The 19331-nt window shown below is 43.7% G+C and overlaps 1 long non-coding RNA gene across 1 annotated transcript in view; it reads right to left on the bottom strand.

Moving 5' to 3' along the window:
- LOC142082921 (uncharacterized) overlaps positions 1-19331 on the bottom strand; it is a 50045-nt gene that overhangs the window by 15007 nt on the left and 15707 nt on the right. Inside the window, exon 2 of the long non-coding RNA XR_012673891.1 lies at positions 6813-6941. This is a non-coding gene — a long non-coding RNA (uncharacterized LOC142082921). The remainder of the gene's footprint in view (positions 1-6812; positions 6942-19331) is intronic.

Genomic DNA, 19331 nt, shown 5'->3' with positions numbered 1-19331 from the left:
AATCAGCAGGTGTTCACATCTTTGAAACCCAGGCCATAAGAGACATTCTCATTGAAATTATATTAATAATATATTATAAATATATTAAAATATATTATTAGTGTGGATCCACTAAAATAATATTATTACGAAGGGTCTGTACTACCTGAATAAGAACCATTATTTGTTGATTGAAATACAGAATAAAATTAATGTTGATGACTCAACTAATAACTTCATATTTAAACAGCAAGTTTCAAGCAAAGGATCCTTAGGCATTACGGAGATGGGAAGCATAAACATGTCATTACAATTTTAGGTAGGCAGAATGCAATTATCCAAATTGGATTCTGGCCAGAAAAATGGGCACTACCCCCTCCTATCTTGTTTTTAAAAAAGTTCCCTGACAAAAGCAACAGCAGCTGTTACAAGAGAGGAATCCATCAGTTGCTCACACCACCCACCTACTTGATTTAAACAGCCCCAGTTCCTACCACAGACAGACGGCCAAAAGGAAGACACTGGCCCGTCACCCACATGTGGAAAGCTGCATGCTAATTTTCTCCTTCCTCTTGGATTTTCTGCTGGAAAAATTCAAATTTCCTACCCGAACAGATGCTTTACTTTTTCCTGGAAGAAGTGGGTTCAGACCTGCTTAGAGTGGGGTGAACCTGCTGGGAGGATTCACCCTGTCAGCCAAGACATACTGAAACATGCAGGGGAAAAACCGTGTGTCTCCTCAGACATCCCTTACTCCCCGCCACCCTCCTGTATACAGAGCATTTTTACGAAGTGTGCTGCTACATCTCCACCATTCCCTTTTGAACTCAAAGTCACCAGGATCTTTCCTGAGGAAGGCATTTTACAGATACAGATGGTAACTAGCTCTGCGCCCACTGAGGTTAGCATGAAGACCGGCGCTCACAGGAATGCTCCCTGTGCCGAGATGAGGCTGCAGAGCAGCCTTCTCCTCCAGCATCAGCGTCTTCCACCACTTTAATATCCCAAAATAAATATCCTCAAAAGACAAGTGTTCTCCCTACAGTTTCTTCTTAGATTACTAGGCATTACATAGTCTCTCTGGGATTCAAGTATCATCTCAATCACAGAACAACCTCACGAAAGGCCTATTTCAGTGGAGGACTCAAGCCTGGCTCCAGACCAAAAACTGCAGGTCAGGAGAGCACTTACATCCTGGAAAAAAGAGTAGAACTTAGGCACATGTCAAAATCCTCCCTGAATAGAGAGGGGATTATTCACACTTAAAATGCATAAAATGCACTTTACATGCTTTACTGTTTTGGCACCCAAGACTCACAGAAGAATTGCACTGGACCAGTACTGAACCCTGACAAAAAAACCATTATCTCTGTCCCTTTCCCCCTTAAATGCCTCCAGAGCTGTTGGCGGACCAAGGCTATTCTAGAACTAAAAAGGGAAATGTATTCAACACGCACTATAGCAGGTGGCAGCTGCTAAACAATCTGCCACCAATCAGCAGTTTATGAAAGAGAGTAAAGAATCCAATAATAACTCACAGTTGGGGAGGGAGACACCGAGCCTGCAGTTACTGAGGGAGGCTCGTAATTAGACAGAGTCAACTCTCTGGCAAAATTATTTCTCCTAAAATCTGCTTAACTGGTAAAGTTGGCACTCCACAGCTCCTGCAGGCAGGACACCTACAGCTGAGCCTGCTGCGATGTAAGCTGTAGGTTAGAGCTGGGAGGCTTCTTGGGAGGGCTGAGTCGGTGAAAAACGAGGCGGGTGGAAAACCCAAATAATTTTATCTGTGTTCTTTTGCCCATTTCCTTCTCCTGGAGAAAGTCTATCCTCATGGAAGAGCCCTGAATTTTAAGGGCATTCAGCCTTTTCCGAGACCGAAGTAGATGAGTCAATGGCACAATTTACTTCAAAATCTCCCATGATGCTGGTTTGGTGAGGTGGGTTCAAGCCGTACAAAGTATGGGGAAGATGGTGAAGGTGGTGTGCCAGGGCACCCGAGTCCATCTGCAGGTTTCTGTAGCTATTTATCTCGAGTGAACCGAGTTTGCCATGGTTACTTAAAGCTCAAAATCCTACAGGTATGCAATTAGGCAAAACAGATCTGAATTCAACTTCTGAGAAGGACTAAGAAAACTGCATCCAGCCTCACGGTAAATCTATTTTTTCCAGTTAGATTACAGCACCACCTACAGGCCTTTCCTGACTTAAAACTCGCATCAGACAGGTTGTTCCGCTATCTGTGTATAAATATTTTGTGGCTTCGGCGGCATGTCTAGTGCAGTGACAGACTGCACAGTCCAGCTTAGTGTAAACAGGGCAAAATGCCTTTAGACTGGGCAGAGAAAATAGTTTGGTAACAGATGACAGACAGGTTTGCTTCTTCACAAGAAGCGGCAAATTGTGAGTGCCCTTGGATTTTAATAGCTTGATTCTAAAACACAGTGTTAGGGGGTCCATCAATTCAGTTTTATTTTAAATATTCAACTAAAATTGCATTTCTGTTATGCAGTTCTGCTTAGTGCAGTTGAACCAGAACTGCAAGAGAGAACAGTAAAAATGCAGAAATTAGATTTCAGCTAAAAACGGAACAATAGATTTTTACTCCTGTAGTATAGGCTTAAAATATTACTGTTCGTGTTGGACCACATATGCAGAGCAGTAAGAACAGTTGATCCACCAGGATTCATTATACTTATCCTTAGCTGTTTAACACAGATATGAGAACTCTCTACAACACAAAACCTGGGTCATCTCTGTCTGGAGAGTATTATTTGCTAAATTACTTGCCAGACCGAAAGAAACTTAATTGCTCCTATGCATTTAGAAGATCCTGGGATAAGCACTGGTTCAGTGTGAAGAGGGCTGTGGTGAAACAACCTACAGCACAGCAATTAATTGTATTAAAACAGCATCCCTGCATGCAAAATTTACCTGCTGTAATAAAGCAATTCTGCCTTCATCTGAAGCATCAAACCACAAACACAACGTAGGTTGGCCATTCCTGACACCAAACTCAGTCACTCAAAATCCAGAATCAAGCTCCAAACAAAGAAGAGTTAGACGGGCTTCAAAAAATCCAGAGACTGAAAAAAAATATGTCTTTGGGAAAACTTAACCTGCCTCCTGATGTTTTTGGCTTTTAGGAGGTGAAATGTTATTTCAAGCTATTCTCTGCAGCTAGGAGAGAAATGGGCCCTTTTTTTTTTTAAACGAGAGTTGAGATTCAAACAATCACGTGATGAGAGAGCCTGGAGCTTTAAGACAGAATATCAAATATCACAAGACTTGTGATAATATCACAAAAGCTGGCAGCACTATGTGAATCAGCACACAAAGTCTACTGGAAATTTTCTTTATTTGAATCTCTGCCATGAAAATAATTTAGCTCTATACAATATCTATGCAATGCAGGGACCACATACATAAATGCCTTTCAAATAAGACATTCTCCCTCTCATCCCAAAATGGAGAAAGGCTAAGTGGACAGGGGGATATGCATGTGTCACAGTTACCACCTATGTGAGGATTTTGTTGTCTTAAATGCTGTCGTTTTAAATGCTACACACCCTATGGAATTAAAAGCCATAAAGTTGCCGTCTTACTAATGTGTAACAGTACAGAGTGCACGCCGACCGCTTCGGATTAATTGCACATATAAAAACAGATTTCTTTTTAAAAAGTCTGCGTGCAGAGAAGAATCATTAATTTCACTTGAAGTGATTCCCAAACAGGATATGGAGCCTCTAACAGCCCTTTGGGTTGTGCCAATTGTTTTGTGCAGGTGTTTAATCCAAGTGCTCAACCGCACGTAGGGAACAGTCATTCTGCAAGCACCGGGTGGAGCGGGAGCTGCATGGTGGTGTCACATAGCTGCAAGGGGTTGATTCCTCAAAATCAGCAGAAACCTTGGGAAGCTGCGAGTTCTTGTAAACAAGAGCCTGGGTTTTATGGAGCAAAACGGAGCAGAAAACACTGAAGTACACGAGAACCAAATCCCTTCTGCGAAAGCCTCTTTTATTATACTAGCGAAGCACTAAAACCTGCCATAAACAAGCTGATTGCTCATTTCAGCCTCTCTCTGTGTCTGCAGCCAGGAAAAGCAGCAGCAGCCGCAGACTGAGTTGAGCTGCTGGGATAGGAAACATCTCCTGAAGGTCAACGCTCCTCGTGTTTTTAGGTTTCGTTAGAACTTCCTCATTCACACAGACTTGAAAACAATATATACATATTTAGTATAAAAGCTGAGCTACAATTGTTGTATGTACAATACATCCCACCCTTTGCTCCGCTTTGTAATGCAGCAGTTTGATACAAGGCTGCAGAAAAATTGGATGGCTCTGAGGTGAAGGAAGGGGAGAGGTCGCAAGGCATCGCAAAGGGCTTTTGAACCTACCACATCTGATCGTGAAGAGTTTGACGAAAATAGAGGCTCCCTTAAAAGCCGGTATGGCATCTGTGAAACAGATCGCGTGCCCACCTCTGACTTCCAGGAAAGCAGCTCTGCTGCAGGAACCAGGGTGAGACAGTGGCAGTGTCCTGGGAGAGGAAGAGGAGGAGGAGGCAGGAAGGCTGCACCCCACAGCCTTGCACAATCAAAATATGTTTCCAAAGGGACAGTGACTGCAGAGCTCTGTGTGGGGCTGCTTCTGGAGGTTGAGTCACAGTCTCAGACCTCTCCTGACTGTTTGTCCCAATGTTTTTATAGAAGGCCACCTGCCTCGGCCTTTCCTGCTCTAGGTGACTCAAGCAAGTCCCCAAAGTGGCTCCCATGGGACAGATCTGAAATTCACTCCAGGCAGTGACAGTGTAGTGACACTTCTAGATAAGTGGAATCAGGACCTCGAGCAAAAAAAAGGTAGAAAACTATTAAATGGATGCAAAGGCTATAGATGATGCTGTTGATCAAAACCCAGGAGGTCAGCCCCGAAAGGTGGGACGCAGTCTTAGGAGAATCTGCACTCCAGCTTGCCTTGATCCAGAGTTAGCAGCAGCTTTTACTCAACCCTATTCAAAAATCTGTGCTGCATTAAATATTGACAAGCCAAATAAGTGAACTTACTAAAGCAGCTGAAGCACAGAAACTAACACGCGGCAGCTATGTGACTTGCAGCGCCCGGCATGCCCGCGATGCACAACCACAGAGAAACCCAATTAGTGCTTCCCAGCCTACCTTCGAAATGCCACGCCAGCCAGCACCGGCTCGGCACCCGCCGCTCAGGGTGGCCGCAGCCCTCCCCGCCCTGCACTAATACCATTGAGTCTTTCTACAACGCATGAACTGGAAAACAATTTCTTCTGCCGAATGGAAAGGTTGGCGCCATGGGCAGGGGCCATGGCTGGAAGGGAGCGCGCAAGCTCAGCCTGGGTTTCACCAATGAAATGTAGCTGGCATAGAGCAAGTGCATTCACTAATGAATTATTCCAAGATAATTAACAGGCTGAGGGAGACGCTTGCAACAGCTTAATGCTTACTGTCAAGGGAAGCTAGTACCAAGCTCAGCACTGCCTCGCCAACTCACAAAAGGAAACAAGACAAAAATAGAGGGGAGGGAAACATCAAGGAAGAAAATACAGCATCTGTGAGCTCTTAATTACAAAGATGCACATGTTGGAGTAACAAGGATGTTAATAGAGTTTTATTAGGAGACAAGAGAACCATTTCCAGTAGCTTTGTAAAAGAGCCAGAGCCCAGCGGTCCCAACACTGGGCGGGTGCAAACAGCATTTTGCTAAAGCCCACGCGGACCTGATGTCGGCACTCGGCACTTTCTGCATCGCGCAGCTGGTCAAACTGCCTGCGTGGTGCACGGGGAGCCACAGGGGTCCGTGACTTTTCACACACTCCGTGGTCGCATGCCTGGTCTTTGACATATATTTGCACGTTTCAAGCCATAAAGAGTGTTTGTTTTCCAGTCTAAGTACTGGCTGTAAGTGTAAAACAGCCTGCTGAGGTGCCGGGGAGTCCCCATGCCCTTAAAGACCAGCAGCTAGCGTACACAGCCTCTGCGGGGAAGACACCCATGTGAGATTAGTAGCTTACCCACGTATAACAGGAATAAATAAACAGCAAAGAATCTAATATCAATCTTACTCTGCTCTTTTTTTTTTTTTATACCATGCTCAAGGCAACATAATTCAAATGCTTCTGTGCAGTCATTATGCACACAGCCAAGTTGAGCTCCCACTTATTAAGGAATATTTAGCACCCTTATTCTGAAGCTCTCAGATCAATGGAGTCCACATTCTTAATCTCACGTTGCTCTTGCTAACAATGTGGTTACTGTAATGTTGGCCCTGATCCTCAAAGGAAAGAGGATATTAGAGCAGAAACCTCTGGTAATGAAATCTCGTGTAATGAAAGAGTGTTTACAGTGAAACATTCGTGTGTTGCCATCAAATCGGAGCCTCGCAATGTGATTTCCGAAAGCCTCTGTAATTATACAAGCATCACAAAGTGGGGTTGGGTGGCGGGCAGGTTATTTAACATTTATTGCTACCACATAACACACTGTAACTCGGCAAGCAAAAAGGGTGTGAGGGATAGCAGTATTTCACAAAATACACACAGCACAATTAAGAATCACAGGCTCGGAACATTTTTAAGTGCTTTCAGTATATGTTACTCCTTACTAAAAATGAACTGCATGCAGCTCAAGAGAAGGTCTTATACCTGTAGATAACAATAAACCATAAGGGAGAAATCTTTCCAGTGGATGGTAAGAGAGTGAAACAGCCAGATTAATGAAGAGGGGAAAAAAATTAAGCATGGTAAGGAGAAAGCACATGGACTATGAAAGTGCTGCCCCTGTGGAACAAGGTGTTTTAGCCTACCTCATACCAAGTGATAGGAGAATCAAAGCAATCTTCTTGTCACCAGTGGTATCCAAAGTCTGGAGCCCTCACAGCACTGTAAGTGTGAACAGAGGCTCTGCATCTGCAAATCCTCTGCATGTGATGATCCTACAGCAGAGAAAGTAAGTTATCTGTGTTAGGAAGGGTTGCAGGATTAAGTCCTCAAGATAGGAGTTTAAGCAAAGGAGGGCAGAGTGACTTGCATGCACAGGTGCTTCCTCTTGTGTCGATAAATGCAGTTAAGATATTTGCTTTTGGCTTGTACTCTGAGTTAAAGCTAAGTGTGACCAAAACCAGCTTCACCTCTTGCAGGTCTAACCACAGTCGTGACACCCAGCAGCTCACTCTGCTACAAAAATGGTAAAACTCCGTATTTAAAACATCCTTTCTGGATGTTCTCAGCTTACTTTACATAAACAAATCTTTACCATAATGAACGCTCAAATCCTAACGCAATTCCATTTCCTCCAGCAACAGCCACATATACAGACACACTGACTGAGGAAAGGCTCAGGGCAGGATTGCAGAGGGACTCGGAACACCCGGGTATGTGGTGCATTAAAGTCAACAGCAGTGTCTCAAAATGCACATAGACTCAAAGGAGTTTCTCTTAAGTGTTTTATTAAGTGTAAGTGGTGAAAATGAGAATTTAGAAGTTTGTCACATCCTACTCAGTCTCGGTTTTTTTCTTCCTTTGCTGGAAGCCCTGCTATTCACTTTTCAAGCTTCTGATGAGGTATTGGTGCATGCGAAGTGTTAACTGTTAGATTCAGGTGGTTCCTGAGCAGATGCTATTTGCCAGTGTGGGCACTGTAATTACAGTCCAGAGGTCCATGTTGCTTAAGTGTACTGCATCCCTTAGCCACTGGCCAGCAGCGTGTGAGTTGGGGACAGGGCTAGATCCTAGCAGTGTCTTTCCTGTGTCACCAAAGTTGATCATCCACCTTTAGCAGTATCGCACACTGGTTATTCTCTCCTGAACAAGAAGATCCATAAAAAGCCATCGGTGTTTGGCTCTTAGTCATCAACTGATTTTCAGAGGCGGTGCGTGCAGGGGGTAGTAAGTCAGCTACTAAGCAAGGCAGAAAACGAAGCATCTTCTCCGCATCAGCCAGCATGCCAAAATCACACCCATCAGCTTGGCCAGCTTCTGCCAAGATCATCTTCCATCGATCACTTTCAGGATAGAGTAGGTGTAGCCTGTGAATCCAGTATATTCAACAGTAGAGCCTGGAATCTATGTTAAAAATTGGAGCTCATTGATCTAGGCGCTGTACAGATACATCAGAGCCAGGTCCTAACATGGGGTATTCAATGTCTGAACAATACGGCAGATAAAGGCTGGGAGGGAAAGAGGCAGCGCAGCTCCCCCATGATCACGAAATAAAGGAAGAACCAGGAACAGAAGTGCTGTAGCCTACCCTGCCTGCTGTGCTGTTCAAGGACCTTTTATTTTCTGTTTGTTACTTGTTAATTATTTCGGAATGATGGAGAAAGCAAAAAGCTAAAGACAAACAAGCCCCCGTAGAGTTAGAAAACATCCCTGCTGTAAGGCAGACTCAAATTGGTTGAGCTTGCAGCCAAAAGAGTTCCCAGGAGAGGGAGCAGAGCCTGCTGCTACAAGAAAAGGGTCAGTTGGTTTCTGAAGCAACCAGTTGGTTGGTTTCTGAAGCCTGTGAACATATGAACAGAGGAGGTAAAGCTTGAGACAGAAAATTGGAGAAAATTGCACCATGGAAGTTCCTCACACACAGGAGGAGTGCTGCATCTTTCAGCGGAGGGGAATGTGCACTAACAGGCTGCCGTGTGCAAGCATGAGATGACTGAGACACAACTGTCCCACAGTAAACTTGGGGTAGGGCTGCCCCTGGTCCTGCACACTCTGTCGCAGCTTCACAGCTTTTTAAAATGAGGGCAGCTGGGTTACTCTAACCCTGTGTCCCTGTAAACTAACCAGCAGAATTAAAACCACCTCGGGTGCTGCTGAAATCCCACTTTCTGTACTGAGGAGCAAGTGTCTGGTGGACTGGGTGGACTGGGTCCACTTTGGTGGAGAGCATTCAAAATGATTTGAAGTCTGTATGAAGTGTGGGCATATACATATTATCACAGCTACTCTGCCTCAATGTAGATGCTGTAGATGCTTACTCAATTTTCACAATAAACCCACCTCAGACACCAAACTCCAGAAAGTATCTTCCATTTTGAGGTTTTATATCACATCAAGTCACAGGTCAATAAAAATTAAAAAATAAGACAGCTGCATAGAATTTTATAGCAATGACACAAAAATTGTGATTTCCAAAAAAGAATATTTTTTTTCTCTTTTCTGTACACTGAACTTGAGGGGCAAGCACTTGTCTAGAAAGAAATACCTTTCAGTTAAAGCCTTCATAAAGATTTTAAAACCCTGATAATGATAAAGGCCAACGTTTAATTTTTCTGTACTTGAAATACCTGTGCCTACACACATATACAGAGTACAGAGATATTCTTTATGGCTTTGCCCAGCATTTCTCTTTTTTTTTTTTTTCCCCTCAACAAAATTCTCAGGTAAATTTCCAACACATATCCATAGCTATTTTAACATAAAGTTGTTTTTAAAAAGCATTTGTAGGAACTAATTACAAAAGATCTGAGCAACAGTTTTCTTTGATGGAGTTAACACTAGCGTTAGGTCAAGCAGCAGAACCCAACTTTAGAGCCGTTTGCAGCCTTTATTACAACAGTGCATAAATAAGTAATCTGAAACTGCCCGCTTTTTGACTGAGCTCTGCCCTTTACACTGTGAATTTCTTTATGACCGATGGGGACAGATAGCCACTCCTTATCTGTGTGACCCGGGACCCGTTCCGCGCGGCAGCAGAGGAGGCGTGCAGGGAACACCACCCACGGCAGCAGGTCCTCAGGCAGGCAGGGCTCTGACGGGGCAGGGGCAGGCAGCTGCCGGCTCCCCGACCACCGTCTCTGCCCCTGGGGATGGGGAGTTAGGAACTTCTTCACTGAGAAGCTGCATTAGTCTCACTGTGCCTGACAACCACCAATTGACCTACCCCTCGAAAATCCTTTTTTGAGCCCATTTAAACCCTTGGTCTCCACCCAGGTAAAAAAAAAAAAATCCACAATTCAATTAGGAACTGTGCAAAACAAGAAGTTTCTTTTATTTCCTGCCTGAAAAGTTCACAAGTTACTGAAACAAAGCTACAGCACTGCTGAGCACTTTCTTCTCCCATTGGCTCAAACAGCTCCATGAGCTCTTAGCAACTATCGAAAAGTAAGCCCAATATAGACACATAACCTGAATTACACAAACATTTCCTTTCTCATTCCTGTTTCTCAACTCTACAGAAATTTTGACTTTTATAATGATGTTTTAGACATATTGGGAAACTGTGTAACCCATTACATAGCCATAAACATAACTATGAAATTACACTGGTTTTCTGATCTTCTAAAGAATGAGCAGGGATATGAATGTCCCACCTTGCCAAATCAATTTACATATTCAACTTAAATGTTTATCAGTGAAAACTTTTAAATTTCCAGTTCAAATCATCATAATGAGTGCTGCTCTGATCTTCCTGCAACAGATCTAACTCAAGTAACAAAAATAAGAGAAAAAGCTAAAAATGGAAATCAGAAAGTGAACTCTCTGTGATGAGAAGGTCAAAATATTGTTTAAATTTGAAACAGAGGCAGTGGCATTTATGCCAATACAGAGTCTGTATTACTCATTGCTTTTCACCAGCTGGGTAGCTATGCCAAGCATTACATTCTGCTGGGTTTCAGCTATGCTTGTGTTGGATGTTGCTCCACAGATACAAAATATAGAGCCACAACAGCGGGAGTCATATACATTGTGCTCCCATACCATTCATTTGGTTGCAGAGCCGTAATAGTTGCTATGTCACCACTAATTCTCTCTTTTCTGGACAGCTTTTTTATGTTATGGCTGAAACTGTACTTATTTCTTTTTAGTGACTTGGTAAGGTAGATAATACTTCACACAGGTCTCTCGCTCACACACATGCAGGCAGACTACAAGCGTGCTTTGAAAACACCACCACGGTTTCACAGAGCGCAGATGACTGACGCGCAATTCATGGCCACTGTAAGGCGCAGGCAATCAAAGTGGTGATGGAGAGCTTCCACGAGGTAAAGCATGGCCCAAATAAAATTCAGAAAGGTTTAACATACTCACTGTAGATGACGAGGATCCTGAATAATTGCTCCAGGGGGTGTGTGTAGTATACAACCATTTCAGTGTACTAAATCAGAGCAGTGATTTGGTTTGAATTAACGTCTCCCTACCACCACTCCTGCATTGATCATGCTGCCAGACCCAAGATAAAATGTCTATCAACAGCCTCAAGGAGCCAGGGAGAGATCGGTAGCTGCTGGCCACTGGTGGGTTGGGAGGTTTCCCTCTCCACAGCAATGCCCTGGCAGGAACAAGAATGTGAAGAGTGGCAAGCAGGCAACACACAATTAATCTCTCTACTTCTAAACATGCACAGTCCAGGACTGCAGTTAATTTACAGGTCAATCTCTCATCTCCAGATCCCTTTAGTTCCCTCTGCAATGCTTTCTAACAGGTCTTAATGGTTCAGCTGCATGGTAAGTCTCACTAGCGTGAGAAACTGGCACTAGGAACTAACCTCACTATTAGAATAATGCATTTCTTGTTCATCTTTGCATTTCTTTTACATGGAAAAAGCACAAGATTAAATTAAAGCACATGGTAGAATTACTTCTTGTGCCTGTCTTAATTTTAATTTGTTGAATAAAAATTATCAACATGATATGTGGGTGGAGATACAAAGAAATAGAATGCGTAGAAATAAGATCTGAAGTCCATGAGTAATTTGATTCAGCTTGTAATTTAATTGTGGTCATCAGTGGCTCTTTTAAACAGTTTCTGGTCTGTTTCGGAAAACTGAAAAACTATCGTCATTGGAATCAACCCTGATGGACTTAGTACTAGGACACGACATTTTGGAAGGGGATTCATGCAAGTTGTGTTGCTTTCCGTGGATCAGCTGTAATGTAGGGCACAAAAGACCCTGATCTGTCTTTAGCTTAATATTCTCCAGTCATACCTTTTACAGTTTATTTGTAAATTCTGAGCAGAAAGCAAGAGTCTTGAATTTGTTCCATCAAGCACCCAATAAATGTCTCATAAAGCCATAATTCGCCCTCATTTTGTCCTACCCATTACCTTCTGCCCCATAGTTCTGTTTGAGGGGTTCTTTTTTTTTTGGTGAGGGGAAGGCAATGAATTTTTTTTTTTAAGATACAGTTGCACCTGCTGCAAATTCAGTATGCCTGTAGAAGAAGGATAATCTAAATCCTCTTCACCTGCCATTTTTCATAGGTTACAGGAACACGAGATGTATTTTCAGTTCAAAGGACCCAGATACCATTTACAGAATTTCCAAAGGTGCTCAGTGTTGATCTGGCAGCGCTTCCTTTAAAAGTGAACTTTCACTTGCCGTCAGTGTGGAGAGACTAAAGTAGCACCAAGCACTTTTGAACCCACCCTTAGCACACTAAACGGAAAATTACTTCTTTAAGGATCATCCTTCTATTTTCTTTTATACCGTCTTACCCACTCTTATCCTTTTGCTTATCTGTGGTCATCACATGGGTCTCATACCTTCAGAAATGGGTCCCTTTTCTCAACCCTAGCCACTGTTATGTGACCTAATGCAAAATCCAAGTAGTTTACATTTGTTTCCTTTTCCTTACCTTCACCACATTTTTTTCTCTCAATGAGCTTCACAAAATAACTTTCCCAGCCTTGCCATATAAAGTGTATTCCCTTTGAAGCCAGTAACTTTTATCAGAGCACGCTTCCCCATATATTTTGTGATCTCAGCTCTTAAAATGCCCAGGAACTTGCCTGCAACTGAAGTCAAACTTACTAGCCTATTATTTCCTATTACTGTAGTGCTTCTTTCATAGACTAAGATAATGTTAGTTTCCTTCATGTCCATTTACACCCCTTTGCCTCCCTACAGAACCATTAAATATTGTAATTCATTCAGTATTCTCCTACAGTGACAAAACCCAGCAGGCTCCTATCCCTCCCGCTTGCCGAAGAGAAGCTCACAACCAACTCATCTGAGATCACAGATGCTAAAATTTACAGATGTGGCCTTTATTTGTGATCTCCCAAAATAACACAGGTCTCTTACAGGTTTTCCCAGGATGCCGTTTGAACTAAATAATAGCTTTTTAGAAATATACACTCTAGGTTTTAAGAATTTCCACAAATGGGAAATCCACTACAACCTATATGAATTTGATTTGAATTTGGCTAACTTCAGTTTTGTCTTGTAGACTGTGAGCAAGTCAACCCTAAACTTTCCTTCAACGTAGCTAACCAGACGCTTGCACATGTGGCTCATTTATTAACCTATTTATCTTGTTACAGCCTTTTTGGGTGGCAGACCTCAGCAGGGGACAGGCGCTCCATTGCAGCAGGGTCTGGCACAGGGGCAGTGCCACCAGCCTGCTCCTACCCTCCCTTCCGCGGTGCGAGAGCTGGGCTGTGCCACCGCGTTGCTTTAGGAGCTGACGTTACGCAGAGTATTCATCACTGTTCCTGAGGCTTTGCCAGCAATCTGAGCCAACAGAAAGTGCATAGAAAATCCATTAACTCAACAACCAAACCTCTTTCCAGGTTTTTCTTTTAACCTTCCACTCTAGGTTTGCACAGCCCAGTAAGACCTTCATTCTTAGCAGCAAGAAGCCACCTTTTCAATAAAAGGAAGTTTCAGCAACTGTGAATGCTAATACCGTGATGTTATTAGTAATTTCTGGTGACTATTACCCTGATCCCCCCTTGCTCTAGTCAATGTAAGCTTTTACCATTTACACAAATGGGTGCAGGATCAGAGTCCCTCTCATGCAACACTAGTCCAGCATCGCCATACCGCCACTTGCCTGGATGTCCTGTTTAAATCAGTGGCACGCATTTCCAAAGCTCACGAATAGATAAGTATATCTTGGCATTTTTACCCAAAGTTGATATAAACCTCCAAGGTCTGTATAATTAGGTTTAAAACACCCTATATTATTTGGCAAGACTTCTTGGATATCTAGGTCCTATTTCTGCCCGACCTAAAGTTCAGAAATGCACAACAATGTTAAGGAGCGCATATCCCAACTCTTACATATAATGGTGTAAGCTACACCTTGTAGATAAAAGTGTTTATTTAGAAGGTGGGGGGGAGACTGGGGGCAAGAGGGGCAGGTTTCCTCCACGCAGCAGTGAGGATGTCATAACTGCTGAGTACGAAGAAACCTCTTTACAACATTATTTGCAAAGGGGAGACTGGAGCGTTTCCGCTCCCCACGGCAGAGGGAGAGTGCAGGGACCCCTCTCTGGCCAGCCAGATCTTCAGAGGTAAAGCCCAGTGAAAGGGGAAACTGGACAAGAGATAATTTACAAAGTTCTGGCTTTAAAATACACTTTTCAGGAAGGTAAAGGAAGTGCAAAGTAGATGTCAGTAGCTAACCTGTCCTCTCCCGCTCTGTAAGACACAACGCAATGAATCACGCTTGCAGGAAAGCAATGCAGCTGATGCAGCCCTTAAAAAAATGCTTTCTCCGGGTGCCTTGCTCCCACAACTCGGTCCTCGGCCTCTCCCACAGGGTCTGCAGCCCGCCTGGGATGGCGTGGCTGCTGGCGATGCTGCTGGCGTGGCAGATGCTGCCCGCTGGGACGAGGACCCCGCAGTCACTCCCATTTCACAATCCTTGGCCACAAACCCTTTTCCTGGGTCAGGCCCTGGAACAAATTGGCTGTTACTGCCTGGCCTAGCAAACACAGAGGACCCCGGGGCCTGTTGCACCCCGGTCCTCTCAGGGTCACCCTGAGGAATTTTTCACTTTTCCTATAATCAGATTTTTTTCATAGGCGGGCCAGCCTATGAAGGCCTTCTGGCAATCTCTCCCCCAAGCATTTCTTTGGAGTCAATCTTATGCTAAAGCAGCAAGTAGCTCATTAGCCATGAGGAGGAGTTAGGTGGCCTTGCAAAGGCCACTTGCCAGGAGACTTGGGGACAGAGACGCCGGGGCACCTGCAGGTGCCTCTGCACAGGCCGGCAGCGCCAGGGGCGCTGGCCTGGGCTTGGGAGGAGGCACGGGCTTCCCCGACGCGCGGGATCTGGCCGAACAACAATAATTTGGCAGAGCTTAAGCCATGAAACGTTTCCAAACTCAAAAACGGGCCTGCCAGTCCTGCCTCCACCTTGAAACTCTGGGGCTTTCCCAGACAAAAAAAAAACACCAACTTGAAATAAAGCAAAGCCTTCGTGGGCTAAACCACAGACAATGTCTCAATCCCTCCCTGCTTATGTTAACCCTAGCAAATCGAGTCAATGCTCTCCATATCCAAAAGAGCATGAAGCAATATTAAATTAACCATTAGCTTCAATTTATGACAAATCCTTTATTGAACTTTAATACTTTATGCAAAGAGAGAGATGTTTGCATGTGGGCTTTTTGTGCGCGCGCCTTTTGGTTTTTTAATTAGAGGCTGGTTTTGCTAAGTCGCATGCCTAGTAGGAAGCCTGGCATTTACCCATCTTTCTCCTAAAACACAACCAACGTAACAGGCCTCGTGCAATCAACCGCAATGGATCTGATCCTTAAAAACAACATTTGAGAAAGCAGGTGTCTTCCAGCGAGCCTCGCGCTCCGCAGATGGGCGAGACGATTAAGTACCATAGGAAGTGCTGTCTCACTCTGCAGAAACCATACCAACAGATTGGTAATGGTGCTATTCTCATGAGAAAAGCGGGGTCATTATTAAATGGATGGAAACTGTTGTTCGTAAAAGACGTTCGTACAAACGTAAACCCTTCTTTACTGCCACGTTAAATTTATCACAACGCAAAAAACTCTCAGTAAAAGGGTGTTCGGTCTTCCCCCACCACCACAAAGGCCATTTAAAGCAGATAATGTTCACCACTTGTGTGTTAATGCAAAACTATATGTTCAAAAATTGATCAAAATACTAATCCTCCTCAAGTCCTTTGCAGTCCCGGTGGAATCCCTTTCATTCCTGTACAAGGTAAAGTTACTTACTCATCGCATGAGGCGCTGGGAGCAATGTCTATGTAGGGTACTTAACACCTTTCCTTATAAAAGAGAGAGAGAAATCTTTCTTCCTGAATAAATTTGCATGCAGCTAGTACTTGCAGTAGCCCTATGACATTTGGTTTGAAGAAAAATGCCTTTACTTTCTCTCATAAAATTTCACTTGTCCTTTGCTTGGCTAGCAGCTGAGAAGAGAAACCTTCTCTCTTCTCTGGCTTCCATTTATCTGAAGAACAGCAGCTCTGCAAGAAAATGCATAAACAGACAAGCAAGCACCCCAATTTTTGCTGGAAATCCAAGGAGCTGCTGCAGCACTTGGAAAAACATTATGGAGACAAAGAGGCTGACTCTGCAACCCAGCTACAAGGTCTGTGCTGCTTACACCCCAACACCCAGAGGCAGCAGAAGCACTCCCAGAAATACAGGAAAACAGAAAAAAAGACTGTCCTAATCTTCCCTCACTCCGCTGAACATCACCAAGACCCAACATGTAACCTTTACAGTCCTATCCATCACTGGGATAACAGGATCTCCTGCTATCATTAATTTTTCAGTCCAAGTGGTAGTAGTTGCTGCTGAAATGCTTAAGGAGATGGATGAAAGTCCTATAGGTGACAGGGAAAAGGCAATTCATAGCATCATATAGTACTCAGTTTAACTTTTTTTTTTTTAAAGAAACCCAGAAAGTTCTGTTTTTAAACCAATGCTTTGGTTTTTAAAGCGATGCTCTGTTTTTACAGCAATGTTTGCAGATCCAAGCATTATGAAATACCGGTTCCTCTGGAAATGCATCCCCACTCCCACATGGGCACACATAGGGGACATAGCTTTGGACTAGCATTTCTCCACAGGAACCTGCCTCAGTCAATGTACAGACTGAAGAATGAAAATCAGAGCAGCAACTAAATCCCTCTTTGACAAAGGCTGGCTGGTTTTCGAATGTAAAATTAGCAAAGACATATAATTTCCTCAATTAACAAAAAAAACCCCAACCAAACAAAAAAAACACCAAACCAGCAGTTTACTACAAAGGAAATGAATTTTAGTTAGTTATTTTTTAAAATATTTTCCCCAAAAAGAGATGAACAGGTAGAGACAGCCTGACCTTGAAGTGTTACACCATTATCTTCTGTGATATCCAAAAGAAATAAAAACCCACAAGTTATTTTATAGGCACCTGGCTCATTATGTCTTACAAATTAAATCCTCATTTATCTATATGCACCAAACAGTACCTATTCATCGCCTTCACTTAAAAACACATTGCCCTTCTTTCTAGCCTTGTTAATTTCCAGATGCTAATTAAATTTATACTCATAAATGTATCTGTTTAGCATGCATGACTAGATCATCCCTCAATATCCATTATCCATTGTACATTCCAACATGTTTACCTACTGCTTTTGTTTTGCTTTGTTTTGTTTGGATCCATTTCCATCAGTTTAAAGGAGGGAGCTTATGAACTTAAGTTTCCCATTTTGATGCTGGGTGGCTGGATTCTCAGGCTTAGTGCTTTTGTAAACACCTTTGTCTCAACCTAATGTGAGGCAGAGGTATTTTCAGATTACAGCATCAGACTATGGAAGAGCAGAATGGGAAAAAACACTCTGAAAAGCAGCATTTGGGGCCCTTTATTGGGCCTTTTGGTAAAGGCAGAGAATCTTTTTCTCCCCAGCGCTGCCCTGCCCACCGCAAAGCCTGGACGCGTACTGTTTTCTGGATGCCCTGCTCTGCTCAGTGCAACTGGCACAGCCCAAACTGAGCCTCATCAGGGACAGACTGGGACTGCCGTGAGGGAAAACCGTGCCTGAGTTCTGGTCCGACTCCTCTTGCAGGTTTGCAGGATCCGGCCAGGAGGACGAGCTAGTGGCACTGCCGAACTCTGTTGACTTAAAACGTCCCCCTGACAGGCAGGTAGATGACTCTCCGGTGACTTCTGTATCTGACCGCGGCGCAGAGCCTCGGAGATAAGTCTCAAAAAAAGAAAACCTGAAAGATCCCTAAACCCTGGCGCTGCTCTTCTCCCGCACATCGCAATAGCGTTCGCCCTTCCCTGCCCGGACTTGCAGACTGGGCGGCAGCAGCCCAGCCGTTGCTGTCTGTCCCTGCTCCTAGCTCCTGGATTTCCCCAGCCACCGTGGGGCCCTTAGGGGAGGGACAAGGAAAGGCACGTATTTCCTCTTCTTTGTTTCCAAGCATGTACCAACTCCTCAGTCCCTGGTTCTCTCCACACTCTCCATTTTTTGGTGTTTTGCACTTTTTTGGCATCAACTAATGCCATTAACTTTGGTCTGCAACTTAGTGACTGGGATTTATTCTCATGAAGGATACTTGTCCCATGAAAAATCCTGAGATTTCGACAATCATTTCTATTTCAAAATAGGGTTAAAAATCTGGTTTTTTAGCAGTGAAGAGCATTTTGAAAGAACCTGCAAGTTTTTTTCCTCTTCCTTCTCCCTTACTAAAATCTCTAATTTTGTTATACTGATTTACATCAGATGGGGAGGGCTTCAACCCTATTTGACATTTCACAGTGCAGGCTACGTATCGACATGCTGCTACCTCATCTCAGTGAAGTTAAACCTTAAGTCTGTCTAAGACTCCTAAGCATCTCATCCCAGGCTGTCCCTACTCCCCTCCCACACCCCGTCACCCTGCACGGCCGCAAAAACCCATGGCAATGACTTCCAGCCTGGCTCTTGCAATCGGAGAGCTCTGTGTAGCATGGGAAATGCACTTGGCCACGGGGTCTAGGTTCAGAGCAGCAGTGGACCACAATGTCCCCAAATTTCCACTAGCAGAGGTCATTGCAGCTGCTCGTTGGGACACAGATGAATGCTGATTCGATCCCAAAGCTATCTGATTTGATTGGCATCAAGCGTATTTTGAATTAGATCAGTTTAATACAAAACAGAACCTACCCACCATTTTCTCTGTGAAAAATATGACTGTGCAAAGCCTGCATTTTTCTGTTGAGAAAATAGAAGTGAAAAGTTCCCAGTGAGGAACTGGTAGACTTGAAACTGTGATGCTCACTTAGGCAAAACTCCAAGTTGGTTTTAACTTACCCCTAACGCACATCCCCAAAACCACCAAAATGTATCACTGTTCACAAACTTAATGAAAAAGATTCCTTAAAAAAACCCACAACTATTCCAAGGAGGATCACTTGACGGATTTATTTAGCTTTTAAGTGTTACAGAAATAGCCTAGCAGGGAGAAAAAAGCAAATACAGCTCTCGTTACCAGTAAGGAGAGGAGACTCTCACCCACTGTAAGAAATACCTGAGATTCTCTACGCTGCACAGTGCAAAGGCAAACAATGCAGGCTACTGGTTAGCTTACACACCACCGAATCAACGATTTGCTTCGGCACAGGATCTGCAGTGA

This window comes from Calonectris borealis, chromosome 5 (genome assembly GCF_964195595.1).
Source record: "Calonectris borealis chromosome 5, bCalBor7.hap1.2, whole genome shotgun sequence".
Taxonomy (NCBI): domain Eukaryota; kingdom Metazoa; phylum Chordata; class Aves; order Procellariiformes; family Procellariidae; genus Calonectris; species Calonectris borealis.
Note: the sequence above shows the minus strand (reverse complement) of the source record. Positions and strands in the feature narration are given on the sequence as shown.